Raw genomic sequence first — 11,559 nt, forward strand, 5'->3', positions numbered from 1 at the left:
ACCCCGTCCCCATGAGGGAGTAGAGTGGGGTCTGCCAGCCTTGCCGCCAGTGAAATACCACTACTCTGATCATTTTTTTCAGTGACTTGGTGGTCGTGGGGTCAAAAGGGCAAAAGCTCGCTTGATCTTTATTTTCAGTAGGAATATAGACTGTGAAAGCAGGGTCTCACAATCCTTTTGCCCTTTGGGGTTTTAAGCAAGATATGCCAGAAAAGTTAGCACAGGGATAACTGGCTTGTGGCAGCCAAGTGTTCATAGTGATGTCATTTTTTGATCCTTCAATATCTGCTCTTCCTATCATTGTGAAGCAGAACTCACCAAGCATTGGATTGTTCACCCACTAATAGGGAAGGTGAGCTGGGATTAGACCCTCCTGAGACAGGTTAGTTTTACCCTACTGATAATGTGTTGTTGCCATAGTAATCCTGCTCAGTACTAGAGGAACTGCAGGTTCAGACGTTTGGGTATGTGCTTGACTGAGGAGTCAAAGGGGCAAAGCTACCATCTGTGTGATTATGACTGAATGCCTCTAAATCAGGAGAAGGAAATGGCAACCCACTCCAGTATTCTTGCCTAGAGAATCCTGTGGACAGAAGAGCCTGGTGGGCTGCTCTCTATGGGGTCACACAGAGTTGGACACGACTGAAGCGACTTAGTATGCATGCATGCTTTGGACAAGGAAATAGCAACCCACTCCAGTATTCTTGCCTGGGAGAATCCCAGGGAGAGAGGAGCCTGGTGGGCTGCCACCTATGGGGTCGTACAGAATCAGTCAAGACTGAAGCGACTTAGCAGCAGCAGCAGCCTCTAAATGAGAATCCTGCCCAGGCGGAAGGATACGGCAGCGCTGCCAAAGACTGAGTTGATCTTGATAGCCGGTTCCCCGCTGTCCCGCAGGTAGGCTGCCACACTGGCCCCTTGGGACTGGGGTCCGGTGCAGAGAGCCCTTAGTCCTGGGACATGGGGCACCGCCAGAAAGGCGGCTGACCCCTCACCCATCACACACCACACATTTGTGGGGAACCTAGTGTTAAACCATGCCTAGATGACCTGCTTCTGGGTGGAGGTTTCTTTCATAGCAGAGCAGCTCCCTCCCTGCGATCTATAGAAAGTCAGCCCTCGACACAAGGGTTTGTAAAAAAAAAAAGAAAAAAGAAAAAAGGAAAAAAATAAAAAGATAACAACTACAAAAAAGCTAGCTCTTGTTATCATTGATCTTTCGTGTTTTGGATGGCGGGTGCTTATTTACTCTCTGATATTTATTATTTCCTTCCTTCTACTGATTTTGGACCCAATTGGTTTTTCTTTTTATAATTCCTTTAGGTAGTCAATTAGATTGTTAGTGGTTTTTCTTGTTTACTGAAGAAGGCCTGTATCTCTAACTTCCCTCTTAGAACTGCTGTTACTGCATCCTGTAGGTTTTGGAGCATCGTGTTCCCATCTTCATTTGTCTCAAGGTAATTTCTGATTTTTTATTGATCCACTGGCTTTTAGCAGCATCTTTAGTCCCCACATGTTTATGCTTTTCCATTTTCCCTTCCTATAATCAATTTCTAGTTTCATATAGTTTTGTTATTGTTTTTCTGTCTGGATGATCTGTCCATTGATGTAAGTAGGGTTTACAGTCCCCCACTATTAGTATGGGGCTTCCCTTGTGGTTCAGATGGTAAAGATTCTGCCTGCAGTGAGGGAGACCTGGGTTCAATCCCTGGGTCGAGAAGATCCCCTGGAGAAGGGAATGGCAACCCACTCCAGTATTCTTGCCTATAAAATCCCATGGACAGAGGAGCCTGGCAGGCTACTATCCTTACGGTTGCTAGGAGTCAGATATGACTGAAGTGACTTAGCACTATTAGTATATATTATCAGTTTATCTCTTTATGTTTGTTTATATTTCCTTTATATATTGTTGGGTGCTCCTATATTGGTTACATATATATTAATGAGTATGATACCCTCTTCTTGTATTGATCCATTGATCATTATATACTGACCTTCTTAGACTTTTTTATAGACTTTGGCTTAAAGTCTATCTTTTCTCATATGGGTATTGCTATCCTTGTTTTCTTGTTGCTTATATTTGCATGGCATATCTTTTTTCATCCTCTCATTTTCAGTCAGTGCCTTTAACACTGGCATGAGCCTCTTATAAGCAGCATGTAGATGGGTCTTATTTTTTAGCCAATCAGACACCCTATATCTTTTGATTGGAGCATTTAGTCCATTGACATTTAAAGTAATTATTGATAGGTATGTACTTATTGCTATTTTGTTACTTGTTTTCCAGTTGCTTTTGATTTCTTCTCTGTTCATTTCTTCTTTTTATTTTCCCTTGTGGTTTGATGATTTTTCTTTTATTACCATGCTCATTTTATTTTCGGAGAAGGCAATGGCAACCCACTCCAGTACTCTTGCCCGGAAAATCCCATGGATGGAGGAGCCTGGTGGGCTGCAGTCCATGGGGTCGCTAAGAGTAGGACATGACTGAGCAACTTCACTTTCACTTTTCACTTTCATGCATTGGAGAAAGAAATGGCAACCCACTCCAGTGTTCTTGCGTTGAGAATCCCAGGGTAGGGGGAGCCTGGTGGGCTGCCGTCTATGGAGTTGCACAGAGTCGGACATGACTGAAGCAACTTAGCAGCAGCAGCAGCAGCATTTTCTTTTCTTTTTAGATTTTGTGTTCTATTATAGTTTTTTATTTGCTTACCACGAAGTTCATATATGTTGACCCATAGCTATATCTAGGTTTAAATTGGTAGTCATTTAAGTTAAAATATTTTCTAAAAGATCTATACTTTTTACTTCCTTCATACACATTTTGTGTTTTCAATGTCTTATTTTATATCTTCATGTTTATCACTTCATTGTTTATTCTAGTTACAGTTACAATGACAACTTTCTGTTTTTTGAGCTTTGTACTAGTTTATTTAAGTGGTTGATCCTCAGATTTTACTATATATTTGTCTTTCTTGGTGGTATTTTTCCTTTCCTATGGATTTTTACTTCTTGTTATAACAATATCTTTTCCACTTAAAGAAGATCCTTTAGCATTTCATTTAGGGTAGGTTTAGTATTGCTTAATTGTTTTAGTTTTTGCTCATCTGAGAATTTCTTTATCTCTCCAATCCTAAATAATACTCTTACTGGGTAAAGTAACCTAGTTTGCAGGGGTTTTTTTCCTTCCTTTTTATCACTTTGAATATATCATGCAACTCCCTTCTGGCCTGAAAAGTTTCTGCTGAAAAATCAGCACATAGTCTTATGGAGGTTCCCTTGTATATGACCTTGTTTTTCTTTTCCTGCCTTTATAATTTCTTTTTATCTGTAACTTTTGCCATTATTATGATTTATCTTTGGGTTAGTCTGTTTGGATTCCTCTTGTTTGGGTTCTCTGTGTTTCTGTATCTGGATATCTGTTTCATTCCTCAAGTTTGGGAAGTTTATAGCCATAATTTCATCCAGTACTTTTGACCCTCCTTTCTCTCTCTTTTCTTTCTGGGACCCCTATAATGTGAATGATTGTATGCTGCATGTTATCCTAAAGATCTGTTCAACTGCTCTCACTTTTTAAAGTTTGTTTTTATTCTTGCTTTACTGATTTGGTAAAATTTTCTACTATTCTATCTTATAGATTACATATGTGTTCTTCTGTGTCACTTAGTTTGCTATTAATTCCTTCTAGTGTGTTTTTCATTTCAGTTATTGTATTCTTCATTTCTAATTCCTTCTTTTATCTTCTCTTTACTTTTAAAATTCTCACTGTATTCATATACTCTTTTCCCTAATTCAATTAACATTCATATTACTAATGCTGTGAATTCTTTATCTGATTGTTTATTTCTGTTTTATTTTTTGCAGGGGTTTTCTCTTCCTTTTCAGTTGAGACCAGTTCCTCTATTTTCTCATTTTGCTTAACTTTCTCTGTCTCTATGAATTTAGGTGAAACAGTTACCTGTTGTGTTCTTAAGGGGATGTCCTTAGTAGAAGCATCGCTATGCAGATTGTTTGTGCCCAGTGCCTTTGGTGGGAGAGCTGGATTTGATGTTAACACAAGTCATAACTTTCCTCATGGTGTGCTGGAAGCTATCATCTTGATAGGAACTGGACTGGAGATTGACTTGTGCTAGAATCAGGTGTGTGATAGGGCATCCCCTCTGCTTCAGTTCAGTTCAGTTCAGTCACTCAGTTGTGTCCAACTCTTTGCGACCCCATGAACCACAGCACGCCAGGCCTTCCTGTCCATCACCAACTCCAGGAGTCTATGCAAACCCATGTCCATCGAGTCGCTGATGCCATCCAACTGTCTCATCCTGTCATCCCCTTCTCCTCTTGCCCTCAATCTTTCCCAGCATCAGGGTCTTTTAAAATGAGTCAGCCCTTTGCATCAGGTGGCCAAAGTATTGGAGTTTCAGCTTCAACATCAGTCTTTCCAATGAACACCCAGGACTGATCTCCTTTAGGATGGATTGGCTGAATCTCCTTGAAGTCCAAGGGACTCTCAAGAGTCATCTCCAACACCACAGTTCAAAAGCATCAATACTTCAGCGCTCAGCTTTCTTCACAGTCCAACTCTCACATCCGTACATGACCACTGGAAAAACCATAGCCTTGACTAGATGGACCTTTGTTGGCAAAGTAATGTCTCTGCTTTTTAATATGCTATCTAGGTTGGTCATCACTTTCCTTGCAAGGAGTAAGCGTCTTTTAATTTCATGGCTGCAATCACCATCTGCAGTGATTTTGGAGCCCAAAAAATAGTCTGACACTGTTTCCACTGTCTCCCCACCTATTTGTCGTGAAGTGATGGGACCAGATGCCTTGATCTTAGTTTTCTGAATGTTGAGCTTTAAGCCAACTTTTTTACTCTCCTCTTTCACTTTCATCAAGAGGCTTTTTAGTTCCTCTTCACATTCTGCCATAAGGGTGATGTCATCTGCATATCTGAGGTTATTGATATTTCTCCCGGCAATCTTGATTCCAGCTTGTGCTTCTTCCAACCCAGCGTTTCTCATGATGTACTCTGCATATAAGTTAAATAAGCAGGGTGACAATATACAGCTTTGACGTACTCCTTTTCCTATTTGGAACCAATCTGTTTTTCCATGTCCATGTTGCTTCCTGACTTGTGTCCATTTTGTTTAGTTTCTTTTCTTAGGATTTGTCTTTAGCTCTCATTTGGAACATATTGTCTTGTCTCCTCATTTTGCCTAACTGTTTCCATGTATAAGGTTTCTGTGTATCTATTTATCTTAGCCTTGAAGGAGTGGACTTATGTAGAATGTTTCCTGTGTAGTCCAGAAAAGCAGTCTCTTCTGGTCACCAGAGCCAGGCTCTCCCAGAATATCACCTGTGTAGACTACATGTACCTTCCTGTTGTGGTAGTCCCACAGTTGCCGCAGGTGCATTTGTGAGTGGGGCTGACAACCAAGCCAGCTGGATGTGAGACTAAACCATGACTGTTGTGGATGGACTTGTGGGTGTTACTGACTCCTGTTTGGAGGGCTTTCTGGCCTGGCCAACAGCAGTGCAGGTGTGCTGGTTGGCTGGGTTGGCTCCCTGGGTGGGAACCACTTTGGATGTACACAATTCTAGCTGACTCTGCCCTCCAGGTGTTACAGAGTGAAAGCCACTCTGAGGGGTCACTAGTCTTGTCTGAGTTCACCCAGTAAGTGTGGCATGGTGGGAGTTGCTTTGGGAGTGTGCCAGAACTCTTGAGGCTACTCGCTGGGTGTGGTAGCATGAGAGCCTCTTTGGACCCAAATGTGGCTGCCCACCAGGTCTGCTATTATGGTAGCCAATTTGAGAGAGGAGGGGCTGGATCTGACTGAGACTGCTCAGCAAGTGTAGTGAGGTGGGAGCTGCTTTGGAGAAGTGTGGGTCCCTATTGAGGCTTACCACCAAATGTGCCAAGGTAGGGATGTTTTGTGCTTTTTAATGTGCTTGTCTCTCATTTCTATATTTGCATTTATAAGTTATCTGTTAAAATATTTTGCATGTTTTTATTTAGGTTGTTTTTACTTTATTATTGAGGTTATTACTTCTTTACATAGTCCAGATATCATTCCTTTGTAAGTTTTATGTTTTGTATATATTTTCCCTAGTCTGTGGTTTGTCTTTTAATTTTCTAATATCTTTTGATGATACCTCTTTATTTTCACTGTAATGACTCTTGTTAATTATTTATTTATTTGTCCTATTTTAAATTTGTGGGGCCTCCTGAATCTGTTCATTGACATAGTCATCAGTTCTAGTAGATCTCTATTATTATGTCTTTATTGTCGCATTCTGTGTCTTTTCCACTTGTCATCCAATTAAGCATGAGCTAGACATTCTCACTGAGTTCTCCATTCTCTTACTTTCCCTTCTGCCTGACACTTTGGCTCAGATGGTAAGAATCTGCCTGCAATGCAGGAGACCCAGGTTGGATCCTTGGGTCTAGAAGATCCCCTGGAGAAGGGAATGACAACCCACTCCAGTATTCTTGCCTGGAGAATCCCATGGACAGAAGAGCCTGGCATGCTACAGTCAGTCCATGGTGTTGCAAAGAGTCAGACAGGACTGAGTGACTAACATTTTCTGTATCATTTCTTCTAACTTCTCTTCCGGATTACTAATTTTTTCTTAACTCCTTAATCAGTTGTTAAATCTGTTCATGGAGTTATTTTTCCCTTTCCTTTTTATTTTGAAACAATCTCAATCTCACATGAAACTTGAAATTACAGTACAAAGATGTTTTTTCTAACCTATTTGAGATCAAGTTGCCAACAAGATGCTTTGCCAGCTGTCAATATTTTAGTGTGTTTTCATAAAAGCAAAGGGCGTTCTTTTACACAAGTACCATTAAAATTAGGGAATCATCTTTAATACATTAATCCTCAGATCCAATTCAAATTTCTCCAGGTTTCTAATATCTTTCTTTAGAGCAAAATGACCCAGTGCAGTATCATGTGCTGAATTATTGGTTTCCTTAGATTTTTTTTTTTTTTTTCTGTCTGGAATAGTTTCCCAGTCTCTCCTTGACTTTCATAAGCTTGCTGTATTTGAAGATTAATGAATGGTTATGGTGCAGAATGTTCCCTGATTTGGGTTTTTCTATTTTCTTCATGATTAGGTATATATTATGCACCTTTGACACAGAGATGATGCTGTATTCTTATTGAATCCTATCAGGTGTCACTAAATTTTACTTAACCAAAAATAGAGTTATCATATGAGCCAACAATCCTACTCCTGGGCATGTATCCTGAAGAGATTAAAACTTTAATTCAAAAAGAGATGAAAGGTTGTTGCTGAACCTCGAAAAGATGCCAGGATTCTTGGCCTCCGGAAGAGAAGAATTCAATCTGGGGCCAGAGACGAGGCTTGATCGCTCAGAGCTTTTGTGTAATAAATTTTTTATTAAAGTATAAAGGAGATAGAGAAAGCTTCTGACATAGACATCGGAAGGGGACAGACAGAGTACCCCCTTTCTAGTGTTAGCAATGGAGTTATATACTCTCCAATGAATCCAAAGAGTGTCTGGATGTTGTAAAGACCTCACCAGACCTACTTTCATAATTTACATTTTAAGATAACAGGATTAGCCAGAAGGATGAATCCAGAGACTGTCCTCAGGCAGGATACATTATTGTTATATAATCCTTTGTAAAGACCAGACCTACTCCCATAATTTACATTTTAAGATAACTGGATTAGCCAGAAGGTTTACTCCAGAGACTATCCTCAGGCAGGATGCGTTATTGTTATATAATCCTAAGGAATGTAGAGGAAAGAAAAAAAAGTTTGTCCTTTCTTCCTTCTTGAGAATTCCAGACTCCTCTCTCCTTGGGGACCCCTAGACTTCTTATCAACCTGCCTGGGAAATGACTCAGATACATGCATCCCAATGTTCATTGCAGCATTATTTACAGTAGCCAAGACACAGAAGTCACCTAAATGTCCATTGACAAGAAGAATGGATAAAGAAGATGTGGTACATGTATACAACAGAATAGTACTCAGCCATAAAAAATGAAATAATGCCATTTGCAGAAACATGGATGGACTTAGAGATTGTCATACTGAATGAAGTAAGCCAGACAGAGAAAGACAAATATCATATGTTACCACTTATAGGTGGAATATAAAAACTGATACCAAATGAACTTATTCATGAAACAGAAATAGACTCACAGACATAGAAAACAAACTCATGGTTAACAAAGGGGATAGTGGTAGTGGGGGAGAGATAAATCAGCAGTTTGGGGTTAACATATACAAACTACTATATATAAAGTAGGTAATCAGCAAGGACCTACTCAATACCTTGTCACAATTTATAATGGAAAAGAATCTGAAAAATCATATATATATATATATATATATATATATGTAAACGTATGATCAAATTACTTTGTTGTACACTTGAAACTAAGATAACATAGTAAATTAACTATACTTTAATTTAAAAATGATACCAGGACTTCCCTGGTGGTCCAGTGGCTAAGACTCTGCACTCCCAATGCAGGGGCCTAGGTTCAATGCCTGGTCAGGGAACTAGAATCCACATGCTGTAATTAAAGATCCTGCATGCATCTATGAAGACCCAGTGTAGCCAAATAAATAAACAGATAAAAATAAACATTAAAAACTACAAAAAACTTACAAAACTCTCCTAGTATCTCTAATAACTAGTTGTACATTCTTCAAGATTTGTCTTATAGAGACAAATCATATGAAAATAATGACAGTTTTATGTATTCTTCTGTGCTGTGATTGTGCTTAGTCGCTCAGTCATGTCTGACCCTTTGCGACCCCATGGACTGTAGCCTGCCAGGCTCCTCTGTCCATGGGGATTCTCCAGGCAAGAATACTAGAGTGGGTTGCCATGCTCTCCTCCTGGGGAAAATTCCCAACCCAGGGATCGAACCCAGGTCTCCCCCATTGCAGGAAGATTCTTTACTGCCTGAGCCACCAGGGAAGCGCTTAGCAAATCATTAATTTTTCTTGTTTTTTGCTGATTTAAACTATGAATAGGAAATGGTGATTGTGGGTCTCACTGCCTTTTTCTAATTTTAGAGACAATACTTCCAACATTTCCTCTTTTAAGACACTGTTGTATGATTTTTGTTGTTTCCCTTTTTTCAGATTAAGGAAGTTCCCTTCCAGTCACAGTTTGCTAAAAGTTTTCAATTAAAAAAAAAGTTGACTTTTTGTCAAATACTCTTGTATTTACAGTGATAATCTTATGTTTTTTTTTTCATTTATTCTAATAAGTAGTAAATGTCATGGAGAGATTTCCTACTATGAAATTACCTGCATTGATGGAATAAACCCTGCTTGACAATGGCATATTGGACTTTAGGACACTGTAAGATTTAGTTTTCTACAACTTTTTTAGACTTGATATATCTATATTCATAAGTTAAATAGGCTTTTCCTTTTCCTTTCTTGTACTGTTCCTTTGTAGTGTTGATATCAAAACTAGTCTCATAAAATGAGAAACTGGAAGATCTTGCCCAAAATTGGAATATTTTCCTTAAGTATTTGGAAGAACTCTTCTATAAAATTATCTGGTTTTGGGAGCACAGAGAAGATGGTGGAGGAGTAAGACAGGGAGATTGCCAGCCTCCCCCAAATACATAAAAAACTCATCAAGATATGGAACAACTCCTACAAAGCAACCTCTAGGCGACAGCAGAAGACCGCAGGCCTCCAGGGGGACAGGCTAAGCTCCTTGAAATGAGGTAGGAGAGATGAGAGAGACATAAAAAGGGAAAAGATGGAGAACTTTTGGGCAGTAGCTTGTGCCCCAAGAGAGGGAAGGAACCCTGAAACAGGAGTTCCCACACACAGGGAAACTCCCTAACGGGCAGGCCCAAAGGGGAGCTGGGAAGTCTTCCAAAACCAGGCAAAGCAGGGACTTGGAGGGCAGTAAACAGAGAAAGCTGTACTTCTCAGCCCATTAACAGCTCATGGACTGTGGCTCCAAACAGACAGTGGGTTCGGGCTCCGGGAACCGAGTGGTGTGGCATACAAACCCAGCCAGCGCACACAATCCTTGCAGCACAGAGGGCAGGCCCAGGTAGCCTAGTGTGATGGGGCAGACAACCCCAGCCAGCGCGCACAACCCTTGCAGCACAGAGGGTGGGCCCAGGTAGCCGGCAGACAAACACAGCCAGCGCAAAGAGTGGGACTGGGGTGCGGATAGAGGGGAGACATAAAAACTTGGGCAGCACACACAAGCCTCCCTGCACAGCCAAAAGAAGAACAAATAACCCCCGCGACAAAGAATGCAGGCAGTGAGACGAAACAAATGGACATAAACCCTGTGATGCAGAGGGCCAGCATGGGAAGCTGAAACAAGTCCACACTAGCCCAGTGATGCAGAGGGTGGACCTCGGGAACTGAGAGTCAAATGCACACGGCCCTACGATGCAGAGGGTGAGCTTAGGGGGCTGAGGGAAGCCCACACAAGTCGCTATGATACCGAAGGATCCACACAAGCACCTATCTAGCAAGTTTCGGCCAGCAGCACAGGGCGGGACAGGGAAACAGAACCACTGGCAATGATCCCAGGGAGAAGTAGGGAACTGGTGGCACTGCAGTTATCCTGAGAGAGCCACTTTGAAGCAGTTGCAGAAATAGACTTGCCTAATAACATGAAAACTAGAATGACTGCCCATAGGCATACTGAACCCACAGACACTCCAAAACCTACTACTGGACACTGCACTGCCCTTCCGAGAGATGAGATCCAGCTCCATCAACCAGAATACAGGGACAAGCTCCGCCAACCAGGAAAACAACACAGGACACTAACCCAACCCCATCCACAGAGGCAGATTCCACAACTAAGAACTATGACCTTGAAAACCGTTTAAAATTTTTTCCCCTTTTTTTCTTTTTTTCTCTTATAAATCATACTGTTTATTCCCCCAGCATATCTCCACCTTCATACCAGCATTTAGCTGTGCTGTGGAGTTTTCCTCTTTGTTTCTCTTATATATAAAAAAATTCACTTTAAGATTCTTTCTTCTTATAAATCACACTGCTTATTCCCCAACATATTTCCACCATCACATTAGATTTTTGTGGTGCTGTGGAGTTTTCCTCGTTAAAAAAAAAAATTCACTTTAAGATTTTTTCTCTTTTTTTCTGATAAATCACATGGTTTATTCCCCCTACATGTTTCCACCTTCATATTCGCCTTTGCAGTGCTGTGGAGTTTTCCTCTTCGTGTTTATTGTCCAAAAAAAAAAAAAAAAAAAAAGCAAGAAAAAAATTCATATTAGGTTTTTCTTCTTTTTTTCTCCTCATTTTCTTTTTCTTTTTACTTGAGTTTTTTTTATTTTGTTTTGGATATGTTCAACTGCTTTCCCTACTGTTCTTACCAGCTGTAGCTATTTCTGAATATATAGAAACCCTTTCCACACACATCTATTCATCTTTGCTTTCCTATTTTTCTTTTTCTCTCTCTCTTTTTAATTTTTTAATCCTCTTCTCCACCCCTTCCTTTTCTTTTTTACCTCCCTTCTCCTCTTTCCTTTTTCTCTTTTTTTATTCTCTTCTTTTCCC

General features: G+C 40.4%; 1 non-coding gene across 1 annotated transcript; it reads left to right on the top strand.

The window, feature by feature from the left end:
• Positions 1-8,466: 8,466 nt before the first annotated feature.
• TRNAG-CCC (transfer RNA glycine (anticodon CCC)) lies at positions 8,467-8,538 on the top strand. Its single transcript has one exon. It is a non-coding gene; the product is annotated as a tRNA-Gly (tRNA).
• The last annotated feature ends 3,021 nt before the right edge of the window (positions 8,539-11,559 follow it).

Source organism: Dama dama, chromosome X (assembly GCF_033118175.1).
Source record: "Dama dama isolate Ldn47 chromosome X, ASM3311817v1, whole genome shotgun sequence".
In the NCBI taxonomy this organism is placed as follows: Eukaryota; Metazoa; Chordata; class Mammalia; order Artiodactyla; family Cervidae; genus Dama; species Dama dama.